Raw genomic sequence first — 14,213 nt, 5'->3', positions numbered from 1 at the left:
GGAAGCTTAATTTCTGCAGATGCTGCTGGGTCCACAAGAAAGGTGCATGCTTTCAGATTCCAGTCCCCTGCCTCCCCACCTTGTGTGGCTTGCTTTAGAAAGACTCTGCTCCAGCTCTGTAAAAGAAGAGGAGAAACCAATGTGTGTGACAACAAGGACAAGTACTGCACAATTAGGATTTCTAAAACAGAGCTTCAGGGCGAACAAGGTCAGATTGCCTTAGACTCTTGATCAGCGGCAGGCTGGCTGAGAGGAGGGGCTGGCAAAGGCTGCATAGCTTTCTAGTCTGAGAACCTTTACAAGTGCCTGTCTCAAAGGCCATGGCAAATTCAAGCTCAAAAACTCATTGAGGGATACAAAATGCCAACACATAAACGGCTTTGTTTCTCTGACCCGTCCCTTGCCTCTTTCCAGACAAGGCCATTTGCTAATAGGATTTAGATATTAAAGCTGAAAACAATAAAAGTAATGTAAAATTCATGTTAAATTCTTAAAATCCGGTACAATGTATTCCTTCTTGAACATTACAAAGAGGGGTAAGATTTGCCAGGAAATATTATTATTTTGTTGTTATTCTGAGTTTGTAAGATCAGCAGTGACGTCTCTTTCCCAAATCTTCTTTGGAATATTACCTTTAGGCCAAGGGCTTTCGATGGCTCCTGTTAGCGCAGAATTTTAATACCAATCTTTTCATGTGTTGTGTGGGTGTGTGTGGGGAGAGAAAAGACTCAAACTCAAATTCGGCTGCTATCTCCCCTCCCTCTTCCCCCAGAGCCATATGGTTAGCAGCTGCCCACATTGGATGATTTAGTATGATTATATTTTAATTTTCAGCCTTTGGATTGAATTGATTTAAGTCACCGATGGCAGAAGGCTCCTCCCACTGTGGGCAGGGCTCTCCATCTTTCTTTCTTTAATAGTTTCGGAAATACTGTGGTGTCACTATTCAGTTACAGGAGTGTGGCATGCAAAGGTCACAGCAATTCAAGGGAATTCGCAGAAAAAGATAACACATGGGTTTGAAGAAGAGGTAAGTTGGCTTCTTCCTTGTGGCTGTAAAGATGCCATCTTGCTCGATTAAATACATAGATCAATGCTCTTTCCTGTCTGCTTTATGCTTGGAAGGGGGGAAATTTCCTTCTGATTTTTCCTTTACACTTTGAGTGCATTGGATGTGATCCGACAGCTAATGAGTGACCTGCCCCCTGCATGAATTGCAGGGAGAAACAATGCCTAGCAGAGCCAGAGAATGGAGGGAACCAGTGACAAAGCTTTAGCTAGAGGGTGAATGGATTATTTGAAAGCAGGGGGTTCTGTTAGGTCCCAAAGTAGCCCCAAACTGCCTTATTGAAGTGAAAACGACCTGTGCTTCGTAACAGCCCGTCAGCTCCCTGCGTATGAGGCAGCCAAATTCTTCCTAACCTGTTGAGGATACAAAGGGGCATGGGAAGAAACTTAAGTGATGGGTGGATTGTATGATTCAGTTTGAGAGGGGGGCGATTGAGGGGAGGGAGTTGGTGGTGGAGCATTTATAATGCATTGGATAAAAGACTGTTTCCATAGTAAAAAAGAAGCGGGGGGTAGGGAGTAAAAAAAAAAGGAAGGAGTCTTTCTATCAGCTTGCCCAGTGTGTGAGCAGAGAGGTTGATGCAGGAATAAATAATCCATGAAATATTAACATCCAGGAATAGGTGTAAATCTCAGTACCTATTGCTAAAAGCTGAAACTGACATGTGAAATGGAATAGCACTGTGTTACTTTCCCTACTTGGAATCTGTCTGCTCTGTGAGTTTTGATATCCAACTATTTCTTTTAAATGGGTGTCTCAGCATTGCACACATTCAACCCACTGGGCCAAATTCTGCTCTGTTACACAGGTGTAACGTTGTAGTCCGAAAGTCTTCAGTGGAGTTGCATCATGTTTACACCAGCTATAGCTGAGAACAGGATTCAGCCCCAGCTTTTGTTTACTTCTTATTGTCTAATTAGGCAGACTTTATTTGAAGGCATACATCAAATAAATGTACCCCCCTTTTTTTCACCTGACCCTATGCTGACCTAAATCCCAAAATCCTTTGAAGTTCTGTGGGTTGTGGGACAACTTTTTGACCACCTTGTGGCTTGTGGCTTGAAAAAGGCGGGACCCACGGGCTTAACTCACCCAGTAGGTCTCTTCCATCTGAATGTTATAATTTCTATGATCCCTTCATTCAACGCTCCACAGTAAATTCCAGCAGGCACCCTTACCCTCCGAGCCACTGCTGGGTGCTGCGGGCCTGCTGTTCCTTTCTTCGGTGGTGGAAGCACACTGCTGGCACAAAGTCTGCGCTAAATCAAGACCCTTGCTGTTTCCTGGGGCAGCCCCAAGGCTTCAGATTCTGGAAAATATAAACCCAGGTTTAGTGATGTGAAACTGGGCCAGCCTGGTGTACATTTCGATACCGTAGAGAGCTTTGGGTAGGCAGAGAGTCTTTGATTAATGACACACACATGGAAAATGTGCCTTCCTCCCCCCCATGCTAATACTGCCACCGTACTTTGTTTTGCAGTGCTACGCACAACCATTCATGATGCCAGTTAGGAGGATGCAGATTAAGGGTAGAGCGGTGACTGTTCAGCGGCGCGCACTCTCCTCTCCGGGGTGTGAAGGGCGCTCTGCACGGACGCAGAACTGGGGGCTGGGAGCTGAGAACCTTTTGGCTAATGGACAAACTCCTTCCTTGAAAGGTGTGCTCAGTGCAGCTGTCACTCCTGTGTGCTGCCATGAATGGGGGACCAACCCTTCTCCCCCATGCTGCTGTCCAGTCTTGTCCGGCTGACGTTAGCAGCGGGGACAAGGCACAGCTTAGCAATTCACAGGAGTGGGAAGAGAGCCGAGCTGGTATGTGCTGAGCTGCACAAAGCAGGATTTATTATGAAGGCATTTTTTCCTTAGGAGGATTCCCTGAACTCTCCCTGCCAGGGCTCTATTCCACTCCCACAGCACCCTGAAAAATGTGAACACTGGAGGGGCCCTTTGCCTCACCCCCAGTGTCTTTTACCTTGGCAACTCTGAGCAATCACTACTCCTAGAAAACAGTGGGCAACCTGGTGAAACACCTACTGTAGCAATAGGTGGGATTTAGAAACCTATTTTAAACACAACATGCCTGGTTCTGGTCTCAGCCACACCAGTGTACAGCAGGAGTAACTCCATTGTAATGAGGGAAATGGTATTGGTGTAGGAGTGAGATGAGATTCAGGTCCACTCCATTCTAATTGGAGGGCCCAGTTCACACCTAATGTAAACGGGGTAAAGTTTGCAGATGATACAAATTTACTCAAGATCATGAAGTCCAAAGCTGACTGCGAAGAGTTACAAAGAGATTCACAAAACTGGGTGACTGGGCAACAAAATGGCAGATGAAATTCAGTTTTGATAAATGCAAAGTAATGCACAGTGGAAAACATAATCCCAACTATACATATAAAATGATGGGGTCTAAATTAGCTGTTACCACTCAAGAAAGAGGTCTTTTTATAGTTCTCTGAAAACATCCACTCAATGTGCAGCGGCAGTAAAAAAAGCTAACAATGTTAGGAACCAATAGGAAAACATTAGCTAATAAGACAGAAAATATAATACCACTATGTAAATCCATGATATGCCCGTACTTGGAATACTGTGTGCAGTTCTGCTCACCCCATCTCAACAAAGATATTTTAAAACTGGAAAAAGTACAGAGAAGGGCAACAAAAACAATGAGGGGTATGGAACAGCTGCCATACGAGGAGGGATTAAAAAGACTGGGGCCATTCAGTTTAGAAAAGAGATGAATGAGGAGGGATACGCTAGAGGTCTATAAAATCATGACGGGTGTGGAGAAAGTGAATAGGGAAGTGTTTTTTACCCCTTCACATCACACAGGAATCAGGGGTCACCCAGTGAAATTAAGAGGCAGCAAGTTTAAACCAACCATAAGGAGGTACTTCTTCAAACAATACACAGTCAACATGTGGCACTTGTTGCCAGGGGATGTTGTGAAGGCCAAAACTAGAACGGGGTTCAAAAAGGAATTGTACAAATTCATGGAGGACAGGTCCATCAGTGGCTAATAGCCAAGATGGTCAGGGACACAACCCCATGCTCTGGGTGTCCCTAAACCTCTGACTGCCAGAAGCTAGGACTGGACAACAGGGAATGGATCACTCGATAACTGCACTGTTCTGTTCCTTCCCTTTGAAGCATCTGGCACTGGCCGATGCCGGACAATAGGATACTGGGCTAGATGGACCATTGGGCTGACACACTATGGCCATTCTTATGTTCTGATGTAATTGCACTGTAGTCTGTGGGCCTGATTCTGATTTCAGTTACACCCATCATACTCTAATCAAGTGGACCCACTCAGATTTTATCCCAGTGTACCTGAGAGCAGAAGCAGGCCCACAGCATTCAGTGGGGCCACACCAAGGATGGATGTGGCCCATTGCCTATACCTGGCTGCTCTGTAGCTGGCAATAGGTATAGCATCCCTCAAGCCCTCCTGCCAACTGCAGCTCTACCTGTACCTGCTACGGTTTGATTGAGAGAGTCAGAATATGGGTCAAAATGATCAGAATCTAGTGGTCAGGCAACCTCACTAATTAGCAAAACTCGTGTCCACGTGCCAGGATTTTCTCCTTATGTGTGTCTGTCTATATAGCTAAGGTCCTGTTACCATACAGTATCTGAGCACCTCCCACTCTGTAATGGATTTCTCTTTAGTATATTCACTGCATGTCATTTTAATAGAGTGACTCTGCCACTGGGCTGCTGGGTGACCGTGGGCATGCCACTTCTTCTCTTAGTGCCTCATTTTCTCCCTTTATCAAATGGGGTTAAATGATACAGGCAGCATCTGTACAGCACTTTGAGAGCTACAGGTGAAAAGCCCTGTGTAGGAATTAGGTGGTATTAGCCTCACAACACCCCTGTGAGGTAGGGACAGGCTGTGATCCTCCTTTTACAGGCTGGGATCTGAGGTGCAGCATAACTAGGTGGCTTGCCGAAGGTCACACACAGTCTGTGGCAAAGCCAGGAACTAAATCCAGATCTCTTAAGTCCCAGGCTAGTACCCTAACCCCTGGACTACGCATTCTTGGTTCTGGGGTTAGGGGACTTGTCTCTCTTTAAGAGACTCTTTGAATTTTGGTCCCTCTGATCCTTCTTCATACATTATTACAGGGGAGGCTTTCAAAAGCATGAAGGACAGTGAGGCACCGAACACTCATTGAAAGTAAGTGAGGGTAAGTGGTTTAATTTAATGCATTCGAGGATGCGGAGGGAGTTGGCTGATGTGATTGCAGATCCATTGGCCATTATCTTTGAAAACTCGTGGCAATTGGGGGAGGTCCTGGACGATTGGGAAAAGGCAAATATAGTACCCATCTTTAAAAAGGGGAAGAAGGAGAACCCAGGAACTACAAACCGGTCAGCCTCACCTCAGTCCCTGGAAAAATCATGGAGCGGGTCCTCAAGGAAACCATTTTGAAGCACTCGGAGGAGAGGAAGGTGATCAGGAACAGTCCGCATGGATTCACCAAGGGCAAATCATGCCTGACCAACCCGATAGCCTTCTATGATGAGATAACTGGCTCTGTGGATATGGGGAAAGCAGTGGACGTGATATATCTTGACTTTAGCAAAGCTTTTGATACGGTTTCCCACAGTATTCTTGTCAGCAAGTTAAAAAAGTATGGATTGGATGAATGGACTATAAGGTGGATAGAAAACTGGCTAGATTGTCGGGCTCAATGGGTACCGATCAATGGCTTGATGTCTAGTTGGCAGCTGATATCAAGCAGAGTGCGCCAGGGGTAAGTCCTGGGGCTGGTTTTGTTCAACATCTTTATTAATGATCTGAATGATAGGATGGATTGCACCCTCAGCAAGTTCGCAGATGACACTAAGCTGCGGGGAGAGGGATAGGATCCAGAGTGACCTAGACAAATTGGAGGATTGGGCCAAAAGAAATCTGATGAGGTTCAACAAGGACAAGTGCAGAGTTCTGCACTTAGGACTGAAGAATCCCATGCACTGCTACAGGCTGGGGATCGACTGGCTAAGCAGCAGTTCTGCAGAAAAGGACCTTTGGGATTACAGTGGACGAGAAGCTGGATATGAGTCAGCAGTGTGCCCTCGTTGCCAAGAAGGCTAACAGCATATTGGATTGCATTAGTAGTTGCATTGCGAGCAGATCGAAGGAAGTGATTATTCCCCTCTATTCAGCACTGGTGAGGCCACATCTGGAGTATTGCGTCCAGTTTTGGGCCCCCCGCTACAGAAAGGATGTGGACAAATTGGAGAGAGTCCAGTGGAGGGCAACGGAAATGATTAGGGGGCTGGGGCACATGACTTACAAGGAGAGGCTGAGGGAACTGGGCTTGTTTAGTCTGCAGAAGAGAAGAGTGAGGGGGGATTTGATAGCAGCCTTCAACTATCTGAAGGGGGGTTCCAGAGAAGATGGAGCTAGGCTGTTCTCAGTAGTCGCAGATGACAGAACAAGGAGTAATGGTCTCGAGTTGCAGTGTGGGAGATCTAGGTTAAATATTAGGAAACACTATTTCACTAGGAGGGTGGTGAAGCACTGGAATGGGTTACCTAGGGAGGTTGATGGAATTCCATCCTTAGAGGTTTTTAAGGCCTGGCTTGGAAAAGCCCTGGCTGGGATGATTTAGTTGGGGATTGGTCCTGCTTTGAGCAGGGGGTTGGACTAGATGACCTCCTGAGATCCCTTCCAAGCCTGATATTCTATGATTCTATGGTAACTGCCCTTTGTGCCCTGGAAAATGTCTCCCCTCCAATATCCCAGTTGCTGCAGTACCTCATGCCGTATTTAATCAATGAGTGACTAAATAACTGCACTACATTTGGGCTGGGGAGACTTGTAGTATAAATAGTCAGTGAGATTTTAAATTTAATTGTGAGGCTTCATCATATCATCCCAGATTCCCTCCTTATCAGGCATGTTATTAATGATCATTATTATTAAGGGTACAACAGAAGCAGTGGTGGGGCTGGAGCAGTGCCGGCAGTCATATCTGGGGCTGCCAGAGCAGCACCTAGGGTTGGGTCAGCGTCAGGCCCCTGGGACTGTAGCAGCGGTGGGGCTGAAGCAGATGCCGGAGGTCAGCTCCTGGCAGTGCTCTGACTGACCACCCGCCCAAGGGTATTTTTAATAAAAGTCAGGGACAAATTGCGCACTGCCGTGCATTTTTGTTTATTGACCATGACCTGTCCCTGACTTTTACTAAAAATATTTGTGACAGAATCTTAACCTTAATTACTATTCGGATAGGTATTTATAAGACTCTCCTCACTGTGCTATCTGGATGCAGTTGTATAAAATCGGGTCCCTCAAAATACTGCAAGAATTTTCCTTCCTCCCCTCCTAAAGCCGGGGAGGCCTAGCAGAGTGTGAGAGGAGGGGTGAGCTGAATACAGAAGGGAGCAGTGTAGGAGTAGCAGGGCATGCTGTTCCTTTGAGAGAGGCCAGCTGGCAGGGTCTCACATGTTGTGGGAGGGGAGAGTGTCTCCAACCTGCCAGCACCTGTCCTCGGTTCTCCCAGCTGGGAAGGACATGCCCAGCTCAGCCAGTGCAGGAGGTTTGACTGAAAAGACAAGTGCGCTTTGCTGCAGTCTGTGCCAAGTAAGTGCTGGGTTGGGCACACGTATCAACTTCCTAATGGAGGTCAGCGACTTGGAGGTGGCTGAGGGCTCCTGGGCAATCCCCTGGGACGTTCCAGTTAAAGTGGCAGAGTCCTGGGAAAAGGTAGCTATCTTGGAGGGTTTCATTACAAGGGGAAGTTTGGAAAGTGACGTGACAAGGTGTGTGTTGCAAGCAGATGCCTTTAACAAATGAACACAAAACATTGCTGGTTCATAGGACTGAACTGACCCTGGTTCTTAACCTGAGCCCTACACCAGGAAAGCCCAGATGTGTCTTTTATGGTGCAGTGCTCATGTTCCTTTCTACGTGATCTGTGAGAACAACATCCGTTCAGCTGCACCAAAACGGCGCATGTGTAATTGCTCTTTCTAGTTCATTTCCCTTCTTGCCTCCCCTAGCTTTTTTGCTGAACGTCACCTGCTTCAGTTTCCATGTTGCATTTTTGCATCAGACTATTCTGCAAAGACATTATTATATGAATTGCCACTGCATTTTGGAGTCCCAGTCATGGATCAGAGCTCCATTGTGCAAAGCGCTGTACAGACACAGACCAAAGAAAGACAATTCTTACCCTGAAGAATTTGTAATCTGTTATGTACATATACATCTCTATCTAAAAAGACATAGGTTTAAAAATTCTTCCGAACCTTCTATAGCTAAAATGGGTCCTGTAGGGTTGTCTTACTGCATGGAGCTCTGTGGAGATGACCTGGGAAGTCAAAATCCTATGTGCTCAATTATTTCTTTGATGTAAGAGTTCGGGGTTACTCTGCGGTCCTCAGCCAAAATTTCCCTCACTCTTGTGCACCATAAGAAAATAAGAATGGCCAAAGTGGGTCAGACCAAAGGTCCATCTAGCCCAGTATCCTGTCTTCCGACAGTGGCCAATGCTAGGTGCCCCAGAGAGAATGAACAGAATTGGTAATCATCAAGTGATCCACCCCCTGTCGCCCATTCCCAGCTTCAGGTGACCAGAGGCTAGGGATACCGTCCCTGCCGATCCTGGCTAATAGCCATTGATGGATCTATCCTCCATGAATGTATCTAGTTCTTTTTTGACATTCCAAAGGGTACTGAGTCTGACTACATGTTTCCTTCACCTTTGTTGTTGCCAGGATGCTAGTAAATGGAAAGTGCCAATCATCTGTTAAGGTGCCTCTTCCTGCAGGAATGACCTAATGGAATCTTTAGGTTAGGAACATAATTTTTCACACACAGTATAAGTAGCCTGTGGAACTCAGTGAAACAAGACATCACTGAGGCCAAGAGCTTAGCAGGATTCAAAAAGGCACTAGGTATTTACCTGGATAATAAGAATATCCAAAGTTAGAAGAGTAGATTTTTATTAACAAATAAACCATGTTTTGGAAGGGCTATAAACCTTCATGTTTCAGGGTTTAAGCCAACCTCTAACTATTAGGAGTTAGGAGGAAATTTTCCTTGAGGTGGTAGGTTATCCCATAACTACCTCCTGTGGAGTTTCTTGCACTTTCCTCTGTAGGCTCTGGTGGTGGCCACAGTTGGTGATCGGACACTGGACCAGATGGACCCTGGGTCTAATCCGATCTGGCAACACCTATGTACAAACAGAAATGATTGCATAAGAAATTATCATCTTACATACGCACAAGAACCATACAGCTTCTCTCTTTGGGTCTCATGGCCTTGCTCCTAAATTATGAGCCTTAATTTGTGAGCTGTAACTTTAGTCATATAAACCCATCAGGCAGTAAGCACTTACCTCAGTAAAAGAAAGGGAGATGGCCTTGCGTTTGCTTGATTATTGTCTCATTTTATGGCTGAGCCTAAAATTGTCCAAATCATTCCTGTGGCTGTATAAAGTGCCATTCCCCAATTTAAAGTACACAGTATGAAGTGTGCAGTGCATTAATAACTGGGTAAGAAAGTCTCAGGATTGTGTTCCTAACATATCTAGCCACCATATTACAGCTGGATCTGCTTCTGCATTCTGGGAGGATGAGGGTACAAGGAGCCATCATTTGGCTGCAAGCATTGGATTGTGCAAGAGAGAGTCTCTGTTAGAACAGCTGTCTGGACTTACTGGTGTGTCTGGTGAGCAGGGGCTCTGACAGAGGAATGCAGATGTAATGACTACCCTGAATAGGTCACCTGGGGGGATCGAGCTATAGATCTAAAAGCAAGAATTGCTACAGTTTGTACTAAAGAGCCAAGTCTATTAGTTTGGAGGTGGTGGCAAACAAACCTCTAAATGGGCCAGCCACTGGAGGGGGACAAAGACCAACTCTGCCACAATGGATAACAGAGGGATGATAGGAGGCTACATCTTTCCTACAAGTGGTGAAAGATATGCTGATGCTCATGTTTCCCATGCTCCAAGGAGCAGCATGGCCAGCCCCTCCCAAAGAAGGTGATTGTCCTCCCCCATGGCTCAAACTGGAGCTGGTCAACTGGCATTTGACAAATGCAAAATTTGGCAAATTTTAGCTTTGTGAATCATCTGAAAGCCAGTCCCATCATTTGCAAAGGCTATGCCAAACAAACAAATGGCAGCCTATGGACTCTTCAGAAACCATGCTATGTTGGTATTGGAGTGTCACCCCTCAAGATGTATGTTTGACCATCTCAGATTACACAATGCAAATGACACATGCCTCTACTTATGTCTTCATCACTTGATGATTACCTGTTCTGTTCACTCCCTCTGGGGCATCTGGCATTGGCCACTGTCGGAAGACAGGATACTGGGCTACATGGACCTTTATGCTGAACCAGTATGGCCATTCTTATGTATGTTATGACTGTTCTTATATGTTCTTATATATGACCAAGATGGCCCGGCGTTTGGATGAGATCAACTCACGGATGAAAAACAGCTGGCTGAAGCTGAAATCAAGCAAGATCGAGGTAATGCTGGTGGACAGAGGAAATGCCTTCTGAAGAGTTTGCCGCCCTGGAGCAGTCTTCCTTGGTTGAAGGTACACACCCACAGTTGGTCAGCTCAAGCTGTAGATTAGGAGTGTTCCCGGATTCCTTGCTGATGCTAAACTCTTTCATAGCAACGTCCACAAGTAATGCTTTATACCATCTCTGGTTGGCTAGGAGACTTGATCACATCCTCGTCTCTCTTTATGCACATGTTGGTCCCTCCTCTGGCCTACAGCAACACAATATACCTGGGCATGAAGCCATCAGCTGTTGGGGAAACTCCAACTAATACCTAACATTGTAGTGTGTCTCCTTAGCAACATGGTCTACTGTGAGCACATCAAATCTGTCCTTCGTTCTCTATACCGACTTCCCATAAAATATCAAGTGAAGTTCAAAAGATCTGTGTCCTTGTCTTCAAGGCGATCAATGGTATGGGCTCCAGATATCTAAAAGATGAATTGAAGCTCCAGCATGAAGCCCACAGTTGACACCTTTGCTCCACTGACCCCATGGAACTCTTCAGAGTAAGGGCAAAACTCATCTGTGCAAGAGACCGAGCGTTCCTATGGGCTGGACTGAGACTGTGGAATGAACTCCCCCAGGAACTAAGGACCAACCCAAACCTGACCATTTTCCACGCCCAGTGCCGGGCACTCATCTGTGACCTGCCTTCTCTAACAAACACAGAGCAGCATGTAAATTTATAAACCAAACCAAATCCACAGCCCTACCAAACAAAACATTGCACTGCACAGGCAATCTTCCCCTGGCCAGAGGATGCGCAAAAGAATGACCACACATGACAGATATTAGTCACTTAAGGCATGACTGGAGGGTGCTCAGAGCCCACCGTGATGAGGGTGATGTAAGAACTGTATAGAATAGAATACTGGTTAAAAGAGAGGAAATAAAGGCTAGGTATAAATGGTCGCCCCATCTCAAAAAAGATATATTGGAATTGGAAAAGGTTCAGAAAAGGGCAACAAAAATTATTAGGGGTATGGAACAGCTTCCGTATGAAGAGAGTTTAATAAGGCTTGGACTTTTCAGCTTGGAAAAGAGATGGCTAAGGGGAGATATGATTGAGGTCTATAAAATCATGACTGGTATAGAGAAAGTAGATAAGGAAGTGTTGTTTACTACTTCTCATAACACAAGAACTAGGGGTCACCAAATGAAATTAATAGGCAGCAGGTTTAAAACAAATAAAAGGAAGTATTTCTTCACACAACACACAATCAACCTGTGGAACTCCCTGCCAGAGGATGTTGTGAGGCCAAGACCATAACAGGGTTCAAAAAAGAACTAGATAAATTCATGGAGGATAGGTCCATCAATGGCTATTAGCCTGGATGGGCAGGAATGGTGTCCCTAGCCTCTGTTTGCCAGAAGCTGGGAATGAGTGACAGGGGATGGATCACTTGGTGATTACCTGTTCTGTTCATTCCCTCTGGGGCACCTGGCACTGGCCACTATCGGAAAACAGGTTTCAGAGTAGCAGCCGTGTTAGTCTATATTCGCAAAAAGAAAAGGAGTACTTGTGGCACCTTAGAGACTAACAAATTTATTTGAGCATAAGCTTTCGTGAGCTACAGCATCCGATGAAGTGAGCTGTAGCTCACGAAAGCTTATGCTCAAATAAATTTGTTAGTCTCTAAGGTGCCACAAGTACTCCTTTTCTTTTTGTTGGAAGACAGGATACTGGGCTAGATGGATCCAGTAGGGCCATTTTTATATTAATAGAATAGAAAAGTTACACAGCCCCGTTTCAACGGTTTGTGCACACAAAGGACTGGAATGCAATTGAATCAAATGGAAACCCTAGCGCTTGTGAAAGTCTTAAAAGCTAGTATTCAGCCAGCTGTATTCAAAACAGTCATTTTGCCCTTAACACGCAGTGGGGGAAATGTATTCTAGCCACTTGACACTCTTTTATAAACAGGATGATTTGTGCTTGCTTGTTGCCACACACAAGCTAAAAGCATTTATGTACAATCTGCCTCAAATGCTTAGTGCATTGACCACTAATTATCACGAACGAGCTTTCATTACTACCCACTACAGAGTGCTTTGGAAGAGAAAATGGTCTATAAGTTCTAATGATTATTATTAAAATAGGCTCCTGTAACCAATCTTACACTATGAGTCACTCTCATCAACAAGATTCAGGGAACAAATAAGCCCTAAACACGAGTTCCCATTCAGAGAATTGCCTTACAGGAATGCAGAGCAGTTCTGAGCCAAATTACAGTTAATCATTATGGTTTGGTTTTCTTGGAGGGATTACTTGTGGTTTGGCACAGTTTTGAACAGTTAGATCAGGAATATGGTTGGAGACTAAAACACCTTTTGTACTGTGTATTCTTAAGGTTCAATTATGACTTCATTTTACTGTCCAGATCTCTTATATGGCTTTGAAAAAATTTCATATCTTTGATGCTTAATACTAGAGTTAGTCAGGAAAAGATTTATTTTCCTCAGACGAAAAGTAATATTTTTCATTTTTGTTGACTTTTTTGGTTTCATCAAAAAGCAGAAAACCAAAAATTTGTGGGTTAAAACATGCAAACAAAAGATTGGATTTTGGTTGCTGAAAACGTGTGTTCATTCAGTTTGGAGGTTTTTGGTCAAAACCTGAAGATTTTTGGTGAAAATGGGAATTTTTTTTGCAAACCAATGTTGTTTAAGGAAAGATTTTATTTTTTGTCAGAAACATTTTGCCTCCTCCTCTTCCCCAAATAAATAAATAAAAGCAGCCAGCTGTACCTAATGTCCCCTGTGGCCTGGGGGCAAATGTGATTGGAAATGGCCCTGCATGCAACCTACCCAGAAAGGATGTTTCTGGAGACATAAGTTCTGCCAGAAGCAATACTACCCATCTACTCACTCTTCCACTGCACATCAGAGGGTGGCAGAATCTGCCCAGCTCTGTATTGTGGAAAAGGTTCCCCTGTCAAGCATTTCTTCCCCCAGTGAGGCATAATTCTGTCCTAACTCAGTTTTCAGAATGGAGAGCGGTAAATAGTGTGCCCCTCAGGGGTCTGCACTGGGACCAGTCCTATTCAACATATTCATAAATGATCTGGAAAAGGAGGTAAACAGTGCAGTGGCAAATTTGCAGCTGATACAAAACTACTCAAGATAGTTAAGTCCCAAGTAGACTGCGAAGAGCTACAAAAGGATCTCTCACAACTGGGTGACTGGGCAACAAGATGGCAGATGAAATTAAATGTTGAGAAATGCAAAGCAATGCACATTGGAAAACATAATCCCAAGAATACATATAGAATGATGGGGTCTAAATTAGCTGTTACCACTCAAGAAAGAGATCTTGGAGTTATTGTGGTAGTTCTCTGAAAACATCCACTCAATGTGCAGTGGCAGTCAAAAATACAAACAGAATGTTGGGAATTATTAAGAAAGGGATAGATAATAAGACAGAAAATGTCATATCGCTTCTATATAAATCCATGGTACGCCCACATCTTGAATACTGTGTGCAGACGTGGTTGCCTCATCTCAAAAAAGATATATTGGAATTGGAAAAGGTTCAGAAAAGGGAAAGAAAAATGATTAGGGATATGGAATGGCTTCCATGTGAGGAGCTATTAA

The 14,213-nt window shown here is 44.7% G+C and overlaps 1 protein-coding gene across 1 annotated transcript in view; it reads left to right on the top strand.

Annotated features, from left to right (window-relative positions):
* Window positions 1-897: 897 nt before the first annotated feature.
* Window positions 898-14,213, top strand: part of GDPD4 (glycerophosphodiester phosphodiesterase domain containing 4) — an 87,664-nt gene continuing 74,348 nt past the window's right edge. The window contains exons 1-2 of the mRNA XM_074955356.1: window positions 898-1,030; window positions 5,207-5,268. The gene's annotated coding sequence lies outside the window, so the exon portion shown is untranslated. The remainder of the gene's footprint in view (window positions 1,031-5,206; window positions 5,269-14,213) is intronic.

This window comes from Natator depressus, chromosome 1 (assembly GCF_965152275.1).
Source record: "Natator depressus isolate rNatDep1 chromosome 1, rNatDep2.hap1, whole genome shotgun sequence".
Lineage (NCBI taxonomy): Eukaryota > Metazoa > Chordata > Testudines > Cheloniidae > Natator > Natator depressus.
Note: the sequence above shows the minus strand (reverse complement) of the source record. Positions and strands in the feature narration are given on the sequence as shown.